Raw genomic sequence first — 21,750 nt, 5'->3', positions numbered from 1 at the left:
GCTTTATTAAGCATATGTTTTAGTTTCTGCAATAGTCCATAAAATATGTATCACGACCCGAGTCTACACCATGGACATGATCGACACTCAAGAACCATTGCTGGTCCCCAAGAGAACCCTCATCCTAGCTGACTACAAGCGGAAGACTAACTTAAGCATGCAAAAGCTAAAAACTGAATAAAATTCAATATACTCAACATTTCAAAACTTTAACTCAAATGAACAACTTAAAATAAAAATAATATATTCAACTCGCCATAAAATAGGCAACTTAAGTCTTTAAATTATTTAATAAAATAAATGAATAATACAGACTTTTCAACTATACTGACTATCTATGAAGCCTCTAACTGATAAAGATGGAAGTCGGGACAAAACCCACGACATCCTAACTAAATTGAAAAGTAAATGAAATCCTCCCGAACGAGGAGGCTCACCATAGCTAACTCAAACTCCCGGATGTATCAACGAATCTCCTGTTGATGATCTTGAATACCTGCGTCTCCATCATGAGAAGATGCAGGCCAAATGACTCAGTACGTGGACTGTACGAGCATGTAAGAGGAATTCTAAAGCATAAACATAAGCTTGAAACTTGATAAAAAGGAAACATACTTACCTCTTCTCAAACTTACTCAACTCAAGGAATACTCAAGGATACTCAAAACTACTCAAACTTACTCAACTCAGAAGTACTCAAGGATAAGATATTCAACTTAGAGATTAGATACTCAACTCAATATAAAGCAACAACAAAAGATGCAATATATATGGAAAGCTGTAAAACTGTAGATAACAACTCAATGTATTGAAAAAAAAATACAATAATACTAAGTATGTATATAAAAATACAATATAACTATGTGGGAGATTCTCTAACCGACAACCACCACTATGAGCCTAAATGGTGATACAACGTCTTTACCATCACGCTGCCAGACTGTCATATACTTTGCCGTCATATAGAACTACTTAACTTAATGGATCAACTAGCTTAACTTATGTGATCATCTAAAAAGTATGACCCATTAATACCCATGATGGCTACATGGTTTATGAAGACTTGAGTTAATATGAACTCGCATCCTTATATCGGTGCTCAATACTACTCCCAAAAATATACTTAGCTCATATGTTTTTAAAACAACTTCTTTCTTTGGTTTGAGATAATTACTCAAAACTTAGCTTAAAAGCTCTCTTGGAATCGATGTTCCCTTTCTTGCTCAAAACTCTTTTGGAAATCTCAATTTCCTCACATCTTAAATGTGAAAACATTTACTCTTGGGAATACTTACTTCCCATAGATCATTTTAAAGAAAATGAACTTTACTCAACTTCAAAGCTTAAGTCTTAAAAAAAAGTTTAAACATTTGTAAAAGACTTCTAAAAATATGGTTCACGCCGAATTATGGACTTGAACTACTCAATGCAAGGTTTTCAATAACCAAAGATAGACTCAAATACTTGGAACTCAAGAACTTCAATGATAATACTAATTTCAAGAATGCTCAACTAAGAGGGTTCATGCGGAATTATGAGCATGAACTACTCAACTCAAAGACTCAAAGATACTTCTCATCTCAAGAATGATCGACTTATAGTGTTCATGCGGAATTATGGGCATGAAATATTCAACTCAAGGACTCAAAGATACTTCTCAAAAGGGATTAGGAACTCAACACTTAAAGACTTAGAACTTGAAGATACCACTTCTCTGAAGGATACTCAACTTACGACGTTAGCAGAGTTATGGGCATGAAACAACTCGACTCGATGATCTACATAACAATATGGAACTCATGTATGCGACTCTTCTCATTCTCTGAATTACTTCCTCAAAACTTAGTTCAAAATCGATAGTTGATCTCAAGGATTCACAATTGAACTCAAAGGCTTTCTTGAACTCTACTATTAACTCTCTCTTGAATGTGAATTATGAATTCAAGAGTTATGCTTCATGGTATGAAGGAACTTGTAATGATAAAGTAGACTTATGAATACATTCTCCTCACTCGTACTCACTTGTTCGAGTCTTGAAACAAGTTATTAGAAATTGTAGAAAACTCCTCCAAAGGACTTAAAGGACTTTCTTAGAATGTTCGAAAGAATTCTCAAAAACTTAACTCTTAACTCTACCTTGAACTTGAATTATGGATTCAAGGTTGTGATTTGTGATCGGAAAGATCTCATGATGTTTAGGATTTATTTTATATAGCTAAACATGAGAAAATATAAAAAATTCACTACTTGGAAGCTAGTCCACGACGCGGAGACGCATTAAAATAATTGGTTGCGAAAAAAACTTTTGAGGCAGAGAGGTCCGTGACCTCTCCGCGATGCGAGGACAAATTTATGAAATAGGGAGGCAGGTCCGCGACGCGGAGCCAAGTGCCAGATTTGCCCGACTTTTCTCTTCTTCGTTTTCTAACCCCAAATTGCCTAAATTCGATTCTTTTGCTCAACTTTTCTTTAGATTCAGATAACCATCACATGTACACAAGAATCTAACCCACAACTACTCTATAAATCAAAACGATAATCTCAAGAACTCCTAAATCTCAGCCCAATTCAAGAATGAAAGCAAATTCAAGAAAACATATCAATAACATCAGATTTTCAACTTTCTAGAACGAACTTAACGCTGAAATTTACATGATTGGCGTGTGGGTGAACAAACCCAACACTATGGAAGCTTACATACCTGAAAGAACCATCTTCTTGAAGAACTTGAAGGAAAATCTTGAAATATGAACCCTAACCTTAGCGTTTCTTGATCCCTTGAGCGTAGAATTTTTGGAGTGGATGAGAGGGTTTGATTTATGAAAAACTGATTTTCTACACGTTTGGGGCAATTTAGATGACCTCCTAAGGGTTTTTAGGACTAAAATATGCTTAAAAAAATAATTAAAATGAGCTGGGAGACGGAATAATTTTTCACCAGGCAGTGAGGTCCGTATTGGCTCCGTACGCGGAGCCATCGCGGAGCTGCTGCCAGGTTTGCACATCGTTACTAAATCAGTCATAACTTTTTACTCAGAGCTCAAAATTTAGCAAACTTGGTGGCGTTTGAAAGAGGACTCGAAGGGCTTTAATTTTCGATCTTGTATCTCACCTAAATCATCTTTTGCGAGGAGTTATGATCATTTGAAGTTGACCCAAAACTTAGGAATGACTTGAATGAGCTCTCTTTAGTTCTTCTTGGAAATTAAGGTTCTACATCTAGTGACCTTAATACTCAAGAAATTTTAAATTCCTTGCAAATATCTCACTCACTACGAAGAATGGTTCGAGTTTTAGCTCAGAAAATTTCTGGGGTGTTATAATATGCCTGATATGTTAAGGGATATACTGAGATCATTCATGGTCCTAGGTATCGTGTCTCAACTAGGGTCATAAAAAATTTGGTATTAGATCCACTCTTGTGTTAGCCTTGTCATGTTTATGTAGGCCAAAGTTCAACTGAGTTTAGAAAAATTCTAGTAAAACGGGGTAAACCTCAGTGCTGAGTCTAGGCAAATCACATACGATACAGGCAAACCTCGGTGATGAGTCTAGGTAAATAATATACAATGGGGGCAAACCTCAGTGTTGGTTCCATAGAGGGGTGTATGTGATACACTAACTTAATATTATAAGTCCCACATCGACAAAACATATACGAGATGTTGGGTATATAAGTAAGTGCTCCTTACCAATTAGACGCATTTTAAATCCGTGCGGGCCTGAACTCAAAGAATACAATAACACTAGCGGGCTCGAAAATTACACTCACTCTAGACAAAAACCCATCCGCTAGATTTTGTGCAACCTTTCCTGGCTAGTTATGTCGATAAATCTCTCATAGGGGTAGTCTAGTCCCTCAATTCTGTCCATTAGATAACCTGCAACATGAGAAGTATCGATTAAAAGTCTCAACGCATACTAAAAAGTGTGTGTAAAGTGGAAATCCAATAATCATACCAAATTGGAGATTGTTGAATTCTACCCCCCACCCCCCCTCTCCCACCACTATAGTGCGCGTGTAGGTGCTATTGCAATGTGGTGCACCATAGCGGTTCTGCATGAGCTATAGTGGGGGGGGGAGGGGGGGAGGGGGGAGGGGGGCATAGCGACAACCTATCAGCTATAGCAGCCTCCCACCATAGCGCGATGCAAGGGCGCCATAGCGGCCTTCATCATCCCAGAATGTGAAGAGGCGCATCAATGACACCTCTTAGCCCAAAAATCCCATTTTTCTTTAAAAAAATTATACATATCAGTGTTCCTAAAGTACCCCACTATCTAAATATGCAACAATCTAGGCATTTCAACTCCTAAATCATGACCGAATCTTAGTTTTCTACCAAGTAAAGCCCTCCTACTTTCCCCACCAATTTGGAACAGATCTCGCCCCTATTTCTCATGATCCCTATGCCCAGAACACTCTAGTGGCATTGTAAATGTAAGTGTTAACCCCATATTTCAACAATTTCAATGATTAAATACAATATTTTTAACTTTTTAGTAACAACCCAAACTCTATTCTAGTATATCATTTCCTTTCATGCAATCACCCTTATGCATAAAACAAAGTAAGTAGAGTGCATGATAATTACCTTAGTTTCGACGTTCTGATTGGAGTTATCCAAAAGTGTTTGGGGAGAATTTCAAAGAGTTGAAAAGGAGAGAAATGGGCATAAAAACGCATTCCCCTCCCTCTTATTTATGTTTTTGATTTCGACTAGTTGCTATAGCGAGATCCATCTTAGTGGATGGGAAGAAAACATTGTTGTGGCTTTTTGCGTTTGAATTTTTTTTCCCGATAGTCTTGGGTATGCAGGGACGTGGTAGCATTGTAATACTTGTGTTGAGAGGAGTATTATATTAACATCATCCAAACCACGCAGTAAACTTGATTAACTAGTCGGTCTTCCTTCCATACAGATGGTCATTCGGAGATGAATGATAGATAAATTGGTATCTATTGTAATGACTCAATCTGTCATTACTTAAAGGCCTCATGTGTAAAATCCTAAATTCTAGAAATAGGGTGCCAAATTTAAAATCTTGAGCACACAATGAAATTATCTTATTTTAAAATTGATCGGGCTAATGTCAGCCCACTATAATGGGAAGCCTCTTGCTATGGTGGCACCGCTATAGCCCTTGCATGACCTCTATAGCAGGCTGATGGAAAAATCACACCTTAGTTAATGAAACTTCTTTTATTTTCCTTTCACTTTTTAAAGGAGGAAATAGACTAGGGCTGCTCCAAAAAACCCTCTGAAGGCTCCCAAGGCATGGGAGGAAGGGATGGAAGATATTAAAGCATAAGGGAGGTGAAAACCCAATAAATTTTCATCCGCATTCATCATGGTTTGCTCTCACGGAGCAATAAGTTCATAGTCAAGGGTCAACAACAGACGCTTGTAACTCAGGTAGGCTATATTTTTTCTTAAATTGAGTATTTAGACCCTTATTTACTTACATCATATCTTGTGCATTGTCGTAGTTTCAATAGATATGCCTTCAGTCACAAAGTTGGGCGATTAAGCTCGTCGCTAAGGTGCCTAGGATGATAGTGGCTGTTAGTTATTTTAGGTCGTTCTATGGTGTGGTTGTGTGTTGTCTTGGGAAGGGAAGTTGTGGGCGAATCTAGGATGATCAAGGATTGTCCAAAAGGTTACCTTTCAGTAGGTGATGGTTGTGATTTTTCCAAGTTATGTATGTATGCATGTCTACTTATTTATAGTATCACTTGTGTAATGTAAGTTGGGAAAAACATAAAAAAGAATGTGAAATGACATAGTGTTGATAATCTCATGCACAAAACCTATTTACATTACTTGTGGTTTCAAGTGTTATTGTTTATTGTGATTGTGATTATGCATGTTGTTTGTGATTGTTGGTTGGATCGGGAACCACACCTATACAAGAATACTAACGGTTGGCTGGTACCACACCCGGTATGAATACTAACACTGGTTGGATGGGGTACCACGCATGTACACTAACATTTTGTGTGTGAATTTCATGAGAGGACCAAAAATTTATGTGTTAGTTCCATGAGTGAACCGGGTTTACCTTTTTCATAATATGATCAATGCATATTGGTCCATGAGTGGTCGGTATTTGTGTTTAAATATTGGGATAGTTCTTTTATAGATTGTAATTGCATGTTAAATACTGTAGATGGTGTCTTAGGGATCCTTCGGTGGTCCAGGTTACTTGAAAGGTGAGTTGGACTTAGGTATGAGTTTGTATGTGATCATGTGGGACATTTTTATCTAGGTGAGGATTGGGAGTTTGGGCTATGTTATACTTGTGATTCTAATTGTAGGTTATTTCTTTTACTAAGTTGTGGTTACTAGGTTAGATTAATGGCCGGGGTCTGGTTTATAGTTTAAATGTTGGGATTGGTTATGGTTGTTCTGTGTTTAGGACATATCTGATAAGGGGATTGGGTCAAGGACCAGAGTGGTGGCATGAGAACTTGAGGGGGATTAGTAGGTTGGTTAACAGAGTTGGAAGTGGTTAGGGTGTTCCTTACCAAAGGACTTGTTTTAAATCAAGTTAAGGGTATTTTCATATTTAAACAGGATGTTAGATTATGTTTTATGAACTTCCGCACTGCCCTTTTAAAATTGGATGATAAGGGTTCTCCTATCTAGGTGTTAAGAGTAGGTGCCTACACGACCCGATTGGTTGGATCATGACACAAATATGGCAAATGATATTATTTTTGTTCTAAAAGAGCTAACACTACATATCTGATTCTATTAATTGAGTTATTTTTTATCTTCAATAGTATTTTCCCTCTTCTCAATTGAATTATCTATATACTCCTTGATATTTAATCTCTCAAACCATATTTCTTCTGAACTATTATTCTTGTATTCCTCTTGCAATTGATTTTGTTTCTATTGAATCTTTTTGTAAGGATAGTTTCTAATCTCCATCTTCATCTATACATAGATTGTTTGTATGAAATGAATACTTGTTAAGCCCTAGTTTCTCATATGCCATCAATTTTAACGATTAACAGTGTTTTATGTTTCCTTCTAACTAAGGTTACTTTATGAGTAATGGATTTTTCATAAAGGTGTGCACGGATCGTTTGAATAATATTTTTAAAAAGGGTCATAAGATTTTTTTTATTTTTTTATAGAAGTTAATCTATCAAAATAATAAAACAAAAAGGATTGTCTTGGTGGATTTTATTGTGGCTAAATATCACTATTTGAAGGCAACATATCACTACTTAAGCACTATTAATTGTTGTAATTGATGGCATATGATAAACGACAAGTTATCATTTCATATAAACAAGTCGTGGATATATGAAGATGAAGATTAGAATATCTTTATTCGAGAGATAAAAAAGAAATAAAATATATTTTTAAAAAATAAATCAAGAACGATAGTTGAGAAGTAATGTGATTTGAGGGATGAAATATCAAGGAGTTTATAAAGAAAATTAAATTGAGAAGAGAGAAAATATTTTTGAAGATGATAAATATTCAATTAATATGATCAGTTATGCAGTTTTAACTTGTGTAGAAGGAAAATAATATTTGAACATTTAATCAATATTTAATTATTATTTGTGGAGTTTTTCTATTATATTATATTTCAATAAAAAAATTGTATTTTGAGCATTGTTAATTGGTCAACATACCATAATAGTTTGAACCCTAACGTGTGTATTTTTATTGACCAATTCATTTTATCCACACTAAAAATAATTATAAGAATCTCATATTAGCTACATTTTATAAACAATAAGTAAATATTGACCAATTATCTAAATATGTCCAATGATATTATATTGTTTTTCTTCTTAAACAGCTAAAACTATGTGTCGGGAAAGGATGAGGTCTTTTATTAAGATTTGAATGATGTCTATTTGTATCTAAGACATTAAGGAATCCATAAGGACTTTCGGAATCAAATTCGGGTATGTAGAACTCCTAAAATTGAACTTGGCTTGAAAAGTATGTGTCGGGACGTCAAGAAAAGGAGTTGTGTTATAAAAAAGGCATGTTTTCGAATGTTGAGCAGCAGATCATCCATCTATCTCTCTGTAGTTGATATCCTCCCACTATAGAGACACCCATATCGCCATAGCGACGTAAGTTGTCGCTATGGCGTCGACATCGTTATAGCAAGACCGGTGTCTCTATAGCAAGGGAATCAAGATTTTATCCAGAAAACTGCACATGCCCCTGTTTTCTGCAAGTTGAGTTCTTGAAACAGAGAAGGATGATTTTGGGCAGCCTACATCAGTTTTCCTACGAAAATCACCGGTAAATGTAAGAATTCGACTCCCCAGTCTTGTTAATTGTTAATTAAGCCATAGAAACTTGGTGGTTAACCTTGGGGCAGGGGGAACTTTTGGCATGATTTCATGGTGGGAATGAGCCCTAAGTGGGAAAAGATGATCACATTTTTTCTGGGAATTTGTTAGTAATCCAGGTAAATTATTAAGCCATTTGTGCTTGATTGAATATTTTATTGTTGTTCTAGACCAAGAACAATTTAAGGCACTTCCCAAGGGGAAAGCTCAGACTATGTAGAGTTTTCAATGAGCTTGATTTGAGATAGGTGATGGTTGTATGTTTCTAATTATGTGTGTACACAGGTCTACTGCTTTGTAGTGTCATTTGTGTAATTCGTGATAGAGGATACATCTGAAATGAACTGGTGATTATAACTTGTGGGTTCAAGTGATTTTGTTATAGTTATAGGTGAATATGCATGATTGTTGTACTTTATGATTATGCATGATTGGTGTGCTTGTTGGTTGGATCGGGTATCATTTCGGTACATGATATTTTTGATTGACTCGGGTACAACATTTGTATGAAATAATATTGGTTGACTCGGATCCCACACCTGTTATGATATTATAGTTCTGTTTGGGTCCCGTGAGATGATCGATATTTGCATTATGATCATATGGGACATGTTTATGAATTGGTTAGTTTCTGTTTGTAATTTTATGTTATGTGATTGATAATCCTTATTGGCGTGGGGGTGAAAGAACCCATAACTATAAAAGCTTACATACCTCGTTAGGATCAAATCCTTGGTGAAATCCCTCGAAGATCGCAAGAAAATCTTGAATGCTTGAAGCTTTTCTCCTCTTTGAACTTTGCCCTAACTTTCCAAACGTTTGAGACTTTAGCGTAAATTGAGTTTAATCAGCTTTGACCCCTAATTGGGTAAAAAAACTCGCTTAAGGCTAATGGGGTAAGGAAAAGACCAAAATACCCCTCCTTAATTCGGATGAACTTTCTTTAATCGGATAGGCTGAACTCAAACGGGCATATCTACCTCATCCAAACTCGGAATTTAGCAAACTTTGTAGCATTGGAAAGAGGACTCAAAGATCTTTCATTTGATATCTCATGGGCCATCTAACTCACCATGTACTGAAAGTTATGGCCGTCTGAAATTAACCCAAAACTCACATGTGAAGACTAACTTCCACAAATTCTTAATTTAGCTCTTTCGAATTTAGTTTTTCTAAAATTAGATCTTTCTAAGACTGAGGTGTTACAGTCGTGATAAATACATACCAAAGAAATAAAAAAATATTCAAAGAAAAACTCAAGAATGATAGTAAGAAGCAATGTGATATGAGGGATAAAATATCAAGGAGTGTATATAGATATTGAGAGAAGTATTGCAAAAACCCCTGGACTTGTCACGTATTATTTGTTTTATCCCCGAACTATTTTTTGCCTTAAAAATATCCATATACTTAACTAAATGAACTTAAATACACCCTCGATGTGACACATGGTATATCAAGTGAATTTAAACTCTAGTAGGAGCATGCAATTCTTAATAAAATTCGAGAGAAGTATTGAAAACACCGCTAAACTTGACAAGAATTATTAGTTTCGTCCTAGAACTATTGATAGTATTAACAACACCCCTCTGCTTAACTAACTGAACTTAAATATACCCCCGTTCTTGCAAGATGGGTAAATAATAACTCCACCCATTACACGTTATTCCTATAATTTTTTCACCCAAAATAATATGTCCGTACTAAGACCCAAAAATTTTAAGAAGATAATCATGTAATTGTAGTTCTTATAATAAATATTAATTATTATTATTAATAGAAATAGTTGGAGCAGGTGTAAGTAAGAATTTTTTAATAAATTAAAGAATGTAAAAATGATGAATTAATTCTTGGCCCCTTGAGACTGAAAACTGTAACAATACTCCTTCAATTACTTTTTACTTAATTAAATGGTGAGGCCCATAAGTTGTATTATTGAAATCAAAATGAAGTACAGGTCCAATCCAACAACAGATAGGGCTAAAGAAAAACAATACAAAAGTAGCTAAAAAGATAGCAAAACCTAAAAAGGCAGTCAAAGGGGAGAGGAAAAGATATCAGCTTCTCAGAGTTTTCATATCGATTCCGCCGTGGCTTTAACTCTGATCGGTCGCCCACCATAATTGTGAAATATCAGCTTCCCCAGTCTCTTATCGAAATAAGATCCCTTTAATGAAGCTCCACTTCATATAAACTTCAAGATCACGTCGATTGCGACATTATGTCTGCTTCTTCTTGAATCAATTTGAAAAGTTGTGAGATGCTAGAAAGAAAAGCTACTAATGAGGTAGGTTTCCTTTCTTCATCCAAACTTCTACTAACTCCAAGTAATATACTTTTAGAAATAAATATATTCTAAGTTGTGTTATCTTGTATAAATTGCACACTATTCAATGATTTCACAGATCCTTGCATCTTACCCGTACACTAGTAGTCAAAAGAAAACTTAATCTTATCATGTTGTTATGTTATTCTTCTAAGCATTATATGTGAATTATAAACCATTTCCTCTAGTCTATTATTTAATGGATTAAATTCCATAATCTCCATTCAAATTTTAGACCTTTGAGTTGAAAAATTAACTCAATTTTGCATATTTGATTTATGGAACTGCACAAATCTTTTAGAGATCCTGTGAGTACCAACGTACCAGATAGGGGAGTTGAAACGACCCCAAAANCTTTGAGTTGAAAAATTAACTCAATTTTGCATATTTGATTTATGGAACTGCACAAATCTTTTAGAGATCCTGTGAGTACCATCGTACCAGATAGGGGAGTCATAGGTCTATACACTTTGTTACTTATAGTTACTGTTGGTTCTACTGAATACTCTGTATTCATATGCATTGCCTATCACCAGTATACTGGTTTGCTGATTTCACACTCCGATTTTATGGGGGTGATTTGGTTATGTTTGTTGTTTGTACCTACTGGGCTTATGTGGGTTGGGTTAGATTATTGTTTGATTATATTCTCTTCTATGTTGTTGTTGATCTGATAACTAATAGGTTGTGACTTTCGATTTGTGGTTGTTAGTCCTCTTGACCATGGGTAGTTGGCTCTTGTATATTAGTTGCTTGTGAGTAGGTTGTTAGTTTGTGTTTCGGGTACGTTCTTGAATTAGTTCCTTATTTCTTGTACCCTACTTCTGTTCGTTATTTCTTGTCTATCATATTATCTCATGTTTAGTTATTTGTGCTATGCTTTCCTTATTACTTGTTGTTTATACTTGCTTATCTTTGGAGCTCAATCTGTTGATGCCTAGTGAGTATCGTTTTTGGCACTCATACTACACTTCTTCTCCCCGCACAGCATAGTTTGAATTTTTGCCGTTGATTTGGAGTCATGTAGAGCATCTTGGAGTTTGGAGACTAAGGTGAGCTCCTGGCGTTTGAAGTTATTAGTTTCTTTATGTTTTGGTTAAACTTAGTCTTTATACTTTTTCAGAGATAGCCCAGACTAATTTTGTATTTGTAAGAAGTTTGTAATCTTATTTTGATTAGATGCTCGATTAATGATTGATGTCAAGTCTTGGGGATGGTTTCTGGTATTGCATTAAGTTGATTACCCTTTCTTCGCTTTGTTTCAAGCTTCATGCGTATTATTGTTCACTTTTGCTTGATAGCCCATCGCTCATGGCTCTGGGTGATGGTTTAGGCTTACCTAGTGGTGGGGTGTATTAGATGCCATCATGATCTAAAAAATTGGGCAGTAACAAGGTGGTATCAAAGTCAGGTTGGCTGGCATCGTTGGTATGAGGAAAATTCCTACTAGAGTCCTATGTATCGGTGTGGAGATATTTGTATCCTATATTTGGGAGACTATAGGACATTCTTAGGATATTCTATTCTTGATTCCTTATCGCGTGCTTTCACTTTGATTAACCTTTAAAACCACTTCTTTGGAATCTACTCTCTCTTAGATGGATAGCACGATGTTTTCGATGGATCTGGACAGAGCATCAACATAGCCTATAAGAGTTTCAGCATGCAGTGACCTTTAGGTTGGTGTCACGACCCAGGGGTACCCCCTAGATGTAACACGGCGTACTCAATCCCGATAGGGTTTCATACAAGCCCTTAGCATATCATAACATAAGATTAAAGAAATGACACGGAATTTAAAACTTTTCTTTACAATTGAAGTCTTTCATAAAAGCAAATGGAAGTCTAGACATTATCTCAATAAGCCATCTAATACAATCGAGTATCAAATAGGGTCACAACCCTTAACAACATAGTCTCAAAAGAGAATGTAAGAAAGAAATTAGAAATGAACAACTTCCGTCCTCGAACCATGAGGACTCACCAAAAGCATGGAGAATAGTCGATCCAAGCTTTGATCAAGAAGGAAGCACATCTCAACAACCGGGCCCTACACTTATAGAAAAATGTAGAAAATATGGGTTAGTAAAAAAATGCACTAAACATGATAGCCATGCATAAAAACTTTTAAAACATGCTAAAAGGGACATTTTAGTTGAAACCATGCTATATGCCAATTTTGAACATCATCTTTGAAATAGTTGAAGAACGTAACTTATAAGACAACTCATGTATAGTTCATCATAGCATAAAGGATATCAACATAATCATAAGCATAACCTCCAACATAGACATAATGCAAACATCAATCATCATAAGACATAGTTCACATACATAGTTCAATACCAAGATCATCATCATCATAATAGGACCAGCATATAAGTAACCCTAAGTTATACTTGGGCAATGCATAGATAAGATCCCATAATCCCATCTACACTAAGTACCACTTTTAGGCCACCATGCTCTTGCTTGTCATGCTNATTGTCACCTATTTTCTTATATCTTCTTCCTAGATTAGAAAATATTATCTTTATTTTTAATCCGTCATAATTTTCATATGTTTTTTCATCTATTGCGTATTCTTCTTTATTCATTTATAAATTATGTTGTAGTTTATATTTTAAGTTATTTATTTGTATTTATAGATATAAAATAGTCTTTCTTTGTGCTACTATAGATTTGTGACAAATTCCTGCGAATATATTATTGTTAAGTCTATTTTGCCTATGTTCTAATTCTTGTCGTTTTTCTATAATTATTTCATTAAGTTTTTCTCTATAGTCGCTATTCTTGTTATTCATTGTATTTTTAAGTATTGAATATATTTATATTCTATTTTAGATATATTATTTATTAATTGATTTAATTTTTCGTTATCAGTTTTTGTGATATTATGTTGTTTATATTCCGGATATAATTTGTTTAATTTTATTCTTATTTTTCTTAATTTTCTACTCGTATGTTTCTAACCGTGTTTCTTATTATCCATAGCTCTGATACCATTTTTCGATTGCGACATTATGTCGGCTTACCGTGTTTCTTATCACGTCGATTGCGACATTATGTCGGCTTTTTCTTGAATCAATTTGAAAAGTTGTGAGATGCTAGAAAGAAAAGCTACTAATGAGGTAGGTTTCCTTTCTTCATCCAAACTTCTATTAACTCCAAGTAATATATTTTTATAAATAAATATATTCTAAGTTGTGTTATCTTGTATAAATTGCACACTATTCAATGATTTCACAGATCCTTGCATCATACCCATAGACTAGTAGTCAAAAGAAAACCCAATCTTATCATGTTGTTATGTTATTCTTCTAAGCATTATATGTGAATTATAAACCATTTCCTCTAGTCTATTATTTAATGGGTTAAATTCCATAATCTCCATTCAAATTTTAGACCTTTGAGTTGAAAAATTAACTCAATTTTGCATATTTGATTTATGGAACTGCACAAATCTTTTAGAGATCCTGTGAGTACCATCGTACCAGATAAGGGAGTCATAGGTCTATACACTTTGTTACTTATAGTTACTGTTGGTTCTATTGAATACTCTGTATTCATATGCATTGCCTATCACCAGTATACTTGTTTGCTGATTTCACCCTCCGATTTTATGGGGGCGATTCGGTGATGTTTGTTGTTTGTACCTACTGGGCTTATGTGGGTTGGGTTAGATTATTGTTTGATTATATTCTCTTCTATGTTGTTGTTGATGTGATAACTAATAGGTTGTGACTTTAGATTTGTGGTTGTTAGTCCTCTTGACCATGGGTAGTTGGCTTTTGTATATTGCTTGTGAGTAGGTTGTTAGTTTGTGTTTCGGGTACGTTCTTGAATTAGTTCCATATTTCTTGTACCCTACTTCTGTTCGTTATTTCTTGTCTATCATATTATCTCATGTTTAGTTATTTGTGCTATGCTTTCCTTATTACTTGTTGTTTATACTTGCTTTATCTTTGGAGCTCAATCTGTTGATGCCTAGTGAGTATCGTTTTTGGTACTCATACTACACTTCTTCTCCCCGCACAGCATAGTTTGAATTTTTACCGTTGATTTGGAGTCATGTAGAGCATCTTGGAGTTTGGAGACTAAGGTGAGCTCCTGGCGTTTGGAGTTACTAGGTTCCTTATGTTTTGGTTAAACTTAGTCTTTATACTTTTTCAGAGATTGCCCAGACTAATTTTGTATTTGTAAGAAGTTTGTAATCTTATTTTGATTAGATGCTCGATTAATGATTGATGTCAAGTCTTGGGGATGGTTTCTGGTATTGCATTAAGTTGATTACCCTTTCGTCGCTTTGTTTCAAGCTTCATGCATATTATTGTTCACTTCTGCTTGATAGCCCATCACTTATGGCTCTGGGTGATGGGTTAGGCTTACCTAGTGGTGAGGTGTATTAGGTGCCATCATGATCTAAAAAATTGGGCAGTAACAAGGTGGTATCAAAGTCAGGTTGGCTGGCATCGTTGGTATGAGGAAAATTCCTACTAGAGTCCTATGTATCGGTGTGGAGATATTTGTATCCTATATTTGGGAGACTATAGGACATTCTTAGGATATTCTATTCTTGATTCCTTATCGCGTGCTTTCACTTTGATTAACCTTTAAAACCACTTCTTTGGAATCTACTCTCTCTTAGATGGATAGCACAATGTTTTCGATGGATCTGGACAGAGCATCAGCATAGCCTATAAGAGTTTCAGTATGCAGTGACCTTTAGGTTGGTGTCACGACCCAGGGGTACCCCCTAGATGTAACACGGCGTACTCAATCCCGAAGGGGTTTCATACAAGCCCTTAGCATATCATAACATAAGGTTAAAGAAATGACGCAGAATTTAAAACTTTTCTTTACAATCGAAGTCTTTCATAAAAGCAAATGGAAGTCTAGACATTATCTCAATAAGCCATCTAATACAATCGAGTATCAAATAGGGTCACAACCCTTAACAACATAGTCTCAAAAGAGAATGTAAGAAAGAAATTAGAAATGAACAACTTCCGTCCTCGAACCATGAGGACTCACCAAAAGCGTGGAGAATAGTCAATCCAAGCTTTGATCAAGAAGGAAGCACACCTCAACAACCGGGCCCTACATTTATAGAAAAATGTAGAAAATATGGGTTAGTAAAAAAATGCACTAACTATGATAAGCATGCATAAAAACTTTTAAAACATGCTAAAAGGGACATTTTAGTTGAAACCATGCTATATTCCAATTTTGAACATCATCTTTGAAATAGTTGGAGAACGTAACCTATAAGACAACTCATGTATAGTTCATCATAGCATAAAGGATATCAACATAATCATAAGCATAGCCTCCAACATAGACATAATGCAAACATCAATCATCATAAGACGTAGTTCACATACATAGTTGAATACCAAGATCATCATCATCATAATAGGACCATCATATAAGTAACCCTAAGTTATACTTGGGCAATGCATAGATAAGATCCCATAATTCCATCTACACTAAGTACCACTTTTAGGCCACCATGCTAATGCTTGTCATGCTTTGATCTCATACATAGTTAATACTTATAAAAAAGGAAAACATTCATGTTCATTAACTTATAACAAGGAAAGCCACTCTTAGCAACAATCCATATAAAACATGCATTAACTCATAAATCATCATAGCATAAGAGAAACATACCATGACCACTCTCAAAGCCTACTTGTGCAATGTATGAATGAAGTCACATACCCCCACTCACACTAAGTAGAACCTCTTGAAGAACCATAGTACATAACTCATGTTCTTGTTCATGGAGGGAAATAGCCTTAACCGACATAGACCATATGAGCTACATGGAATCCGGTGTACTGCCCACACCAAAAGGGGGTGTCCTACTTTCCTAGGTAGAACTGAAGTTTATTAGCTTAGGTGGATCCACTAGCTAAAGACCTAAGTGGGCACATAGTTATGGAATAGGAAGATTGTTACTAGAAACCCGGATTTCTGAGGTAGAAGGTTTCAATCTCATGAGATAACTGTTTTGGGAACCCGGACTGCTGGCGTTAAAGGAACCCATTGGAAAGCCGGACTACTGGCATAAAAGCCTCCATCTCATATTCATATCCGCTCGGTGCTAGGAATATTTTCCATTAAGTTCATTTTAAGCCTTGACTTAAGTTCACGTTTATGGAAGAATGTCTTAACACTCAATCCAATACAATATCATGGTATAGCTCATAGATTCAAGGGGTGAGAATAGCCTTTCAACCTTAGAATCATTATTATGTGAGGAAACCTTTCACATCATGTTCATGTGTTTTCATGAGAATAGTCTTTCAATCAACACAACAAGATTATCATAGTCATAATCATTTCATACATAGTCATGTGCAAGGGTGCATAGAGAATAGCATTTCAACAACACCTTAGTTACATCAAAGTCATGCTCATGCATGGAGTGTGTGTGATTGTCCTTCCAATGACACAATAACAATAATATCATCATGGACCCTTCACTCTTAAAGTGTTCATAAAACATGTACATAGTATCACAATCATGCATAATTCTCATATCTTGCATTCAAGGATCATAGATCACATCAAATCGACACATCTAGCATTCATTATATTAGACATGGATACAATCATAATTCAAGTAGTTCAATGGCTACATGCACAATCTCATGTACTCATAATATAGGTCATGTGGGTAAAGTCCTTCCATAATAATGCCATATACAATTCAACATACATAGTAGCTTCCCTCTAAAAGCCTTAACATCCCTAGCTCATTCATATTAGCTTTTACCCTTAAAGCCCTAGAAATCATTTTCATACTACAAGTCTTACTCTCAAGCAATACCTCACATGGTCATCATGTATACCTAGTTCTCAAGGTAATCTAACCACATGCTTCATTCTTAACCAATTATAACCATATATTATCATGTAAACCAAATCTCAATACTACTCAACCATGATCCATCATATAAGCCCTAATCTAATCCACTACTAGAAAACAGTAAGTAACTTGGAGATTTTACATGGGGATTATTTCTGCAGAAAATTACTACGAATTTTCATGCAGAAATATGAAGTTCCTAAATTCTAAAAAAAATTACTTATATTTTCCCAGAAAAATTGGTAGGTAAATTGGCGCCATTTTTGCTAAATTATTACATTGGAAAATATTTGGGAAACAATTTGCAAGTATCATTTTCATAAGTAAATTCGCAAGTAATGAAAAAGAATATTTTTTAAATCTATTTAGTATGAAAATAGCTAGATAAACTTATTTTCAAATTTAGAAAGGAATAATTACTTGAAAATTCGTCTAGAAATTTTTTTATATGTGATATTACCTAGGGATTCATGTTCTACAAATTTTGTAAGGGATTTATTTCTTGAGGATTTACTTGGTAATTTTCCTACTTGAAGAATTACTTGGAGATTTTATTAGTGTGAATTGGGTTAGACATTTTTAGAGGAATTTACTTGGAAATATGCATACTTGAATTATTTTTTTCATATAATTTAACTAGAAGTTTTTTTTTTTTTTTTAAATTTAACGATTGTTTTTATTTGGAGTACTTTTCAAGAAATATTTTCTCAATAATAAATTTAACAAAATAGAAAAAAATTATAATAATATAAAAATGATAATGACATTAAAATGAATTTTATTGTTAAATATTTACTCTACTTTTAGGTGAAAAATATATGGCTAGTTATTTATCCAATAGAAAAATAACTATCATAGATGCAATGAATTTTGATTTAATATTATTTTATATTAAATAGTGTATTATTGAATAAGTCAAGCACTATTTTAAGTAGAAAAAATTCGATTATATACATTACTAATGTGAAGTTTGAGTACCTCGATCATTGATATACTTTATTTGTAACACCCCGAAAATTCTATGACTTAAGTTGGAGCCTCACCTTATGAATAATGAATTAAAAATAGTTAAAATGATGTTTCTAAACCTAAATTAATGCAATTGACTTGGTTTGGGAGAGTAAGAGTCTAAACGTCAAGAAACGACCTCGACGTCCGGAAACTAGAGAAGAATGTGTTCTAATGTGTCCTTAGGTTTTGGGCAGGTTTAGGTGTGTCGTATCATGGTATAATCTTGTAAAAAGGTTTAAAATAGGTAAATATATGTTCATAGGGTCAAAATGTTCGAATATGACTCCTCGGGGCCACCCTAAGGGAAGGGGCCCCGAGGAGGACCCTAACCTTGGCCAAGCAAGCTGCCAAGGCAGCTTGCAAATTACACTTGGTGGGAATAGGTGCGCGTTGCGGCCTTGCTCCCCCAAGGAGAAAAAATCTTGTTCGCGATGCGGTTGTGTTACGGACTCTACTGTCTCGAAATTTAATTCAAAAATCTTCAGGGAACAGCAAGTCCGCGACGAAAATGCAGAAATTCAGAAATCGATTTATATTTCATTAAAGAATCCAACTAAGTGAGGGGTATTTAGGGTACTTTAGGGGACGTGTATATAATGATTTTTAAGTCAATTTACCTCACTTTTATCACTCAAACACAAAACCCCAAAGATCTAAACCTAAAGTTCCTCATTCTCTCTACTCTCTCTCTTCTCAAGAAGAAGATTAGACCTTCAAGAAGAAGACCAACTTTCCAAGGTTTCAACTCAGATTTTCGTGGTTAATTCGTCAATAAGGTATGGTTGCTTATCACTCTTGGGATTCCTTTCCCCAAGAGGCCCCTTCAAGATGAATTTCAAAATCTCCAATTTCTAGGTTTCAATCCAAAAACGTGGGTCTTCTTTCTAAAGTGAAATTGATGTTATAAACTGACTTTGATTGATGTTATATGAACAATTATGGATGAATTTATGTTGTATTGGTGGTTTCTTGAAGAATTCCCCATGAGACCCATGTTTCTCCTTCTTTTCCTAATTCTAACCCTAGTTTGTGTTGGATATTGATTGAAGGCTATGAATTGAATGTGATGTTATGTAATTCATGTTTGTATGATGATTCTACCCTAGGTTATGTATAATTTCTATGAAATTAGGGTTGAGTCTTTGAATGAAGCCTTGAAGGCTATGAAGGGAATATGTCAATTGCTTATATTGATGTTGATTATGTTATTACTTCATGAATTACCTTGTATTATGTATTGGTTATGAATTGCTTGGTAATTGAAGTATGGATGTCCCATGAAGGGCAAGAAGGTATGAAGGTTGGTTCTTCTTTGAACTCAAGTATGAAAGGTGAATTACTTAGATTGTAATGATGCTATACCTAATGTGTTGTTGTGGTGTTGATGACCTAGTTTCCTCATCCTTAACCCTCTACACTTGAATTAGCTATGAAGTATGTATGTATGTTATGGTATGATTGCTATATGATTGAAAGGTAGTTCTCATGATTATAGTGTAATGTAAAGTGAAAGGTTTACTCACTTGCTAAGTGTTTCTAAAGTGAAAGGATTGTTACTCACTTATGAACACATATGAGCTATTATGGTAAGATGTCTACATAAGAGTCTAGTAAAGGCTAATGTGAACTTATGTGATGACTAAAGATGATTACAAAAGGGAATTAGATGCTTAGCACCGAAAGGGCATGTAAATGAGATGGGGGTCTCACGTTTAGTAAGTCCGGCTCCCCACATGGGTTTCCTCACGTTTAGCAAGTCCGGATTACCTACGGTATGTGTTGTCTCATGAGATGGAAACCCTCACGTTTAGTAAGTTAGGGTTTCTAAAAGCAATCTCCTTGACCCTTAACTATGTGCCCACATAGGACTCTAGCTTAGTGGATCCACCTAGATAGCTATGTACGAATGGTTACACCTTAGGCAAGTGTTAACCCTCTCTTTTCGGTGTGGGAGTAGAACACCGGATTCCATGTAGCTCTCATGGTCTATGTCGGTTATTGCAATATTTCCCTAATGTAAAAGTACATGAAGGTATGAAAGGTGTGAACTCTTACTAGGGCTTTCTTAAGGGTTTCTACATAGTGTAAGGGAGGGTATGGGACTTCTCTTGCACATTGCACTTGTGGGATCCTAAAAGATGGTTGTAGTAGTGTTCTCTTATGATTATGATGATTATGACTTCTGTACGTTGAAGCTATGTTATGTATGATCATTATGATTATGGTAATTTATGATGAAGTATGATCTTATGAATGTATACATGAAGTAGGTTGCTTAATGTGATACTTGGCTTTGAATAGGGTTATGGGGTTCTATTCTTTGCATTGCACTAGTATTGCTTAGGCTGTCTACGTGTTGGGATGATATTATGTTGGTTTGGACTATGATACTTAATTTGTGTGCATATTGGATTTACTTGGCAAAAAGCATGTTTTGAATAAAATGTCCTTTTATGCATGTTTCAATGGTGTTTATGCATAGTAGTCATACTTAGTACGTGTGTTGTACTAACCCATATTTTTTCTCCTTTCCCCAAACATTTAGGTTCGGGCCGTTGAGGATTAAAGCTTACTTCTCAAGACACTTGGAGTTGCTTTCCCAAGTTGGTTAGTCCTCAAGTCCGAGGACAAGACCCTATGATCTAGCTTCTATGTTTAGTTCTTTGCTTATGTTGAAAGACATTGTTGTACTTTCCTATTTCTAGACTTCTTATTGATGTAAGGGCTAAGTCCCATTTTCGATACTTCTATGTCTAGATGGTACATTGTGACGAAGTTAGATTCTATTTTTCATATATGAAGTGAACTTGAACTTCCAAAGTAAAAGTTGTAAATTTTCCGCAATTTTAATCTATGATACATGCTATAACGAATGCTAAGGGCTTGTATAAGACCTCTTCGAGATCGAATACGGTGATAACGACTAGGGGGTGCTCTCGGGTCGTTACATTATTAAATGAAAATAAATAAATTTTACTTGTATATCCAATTGATATATCTTTTTTTGCAAGCATTAAATGATATAATTCATCTATAGTAAGTTATTAAATGATATTTATTTGCAAATATATAATTAAGTATGTTAAAATTCACAAATACTAAATAAGATATACTATCAATTATCGATAATAACTTTCGTGCACTTTAAAGTTATATAATTTATTTGTATTTTCAATTTTTTATTTATAAGATTTTTGTATG

At 34.9% G+C, this 21,750-nt stretch overlaps 1 long non-coding RNA gene and 1 pseudogene across 1 annotated transcript; one reads left to right on the top strand and one right to left on the bottom strand.

The window, feature by feature from the left end:
• The window catches only part of LOC125869969 (wall-associated receptor kinase 2-like), a 98,128-nt pseudogene that overhangs the window by 38,206 nt on the left and 38,172 nt on the right, over window positions 1–21,750 (bottom strand).
• Window positions 10,427–14,973, top strand: LOC125871872 (uncharacterized). The gene is made up of 3 exons (XR_007447050.1): window positions 10,427–10,622; window positions 11,650–11,713; window positions 14,764–14,973. It is a non-coding gene; the product is annotated as an uncharacterized LOC125871872 (long non-coding RNA).

The sequence above is a fragment of the Solanum stenotomum genome, chromosome 7, assembly GCF_019186545.1.
Source record: "Solanum stenotomum isolate F172 chromosome 7, ASM1918654v1, whole genome shotgun sequence".
NCBI classification, from domain to species: Eukaryota; Viridiplantae; Streptophyta; class Magnoliopsida; order Solanales; family Solanaceae; genus Solanum; species Solanum stenotomum.
Note: the sequence above shows the minus strand (reverse complement) of the source record. Positions and strands in the feature narration are given on the sequence as shown.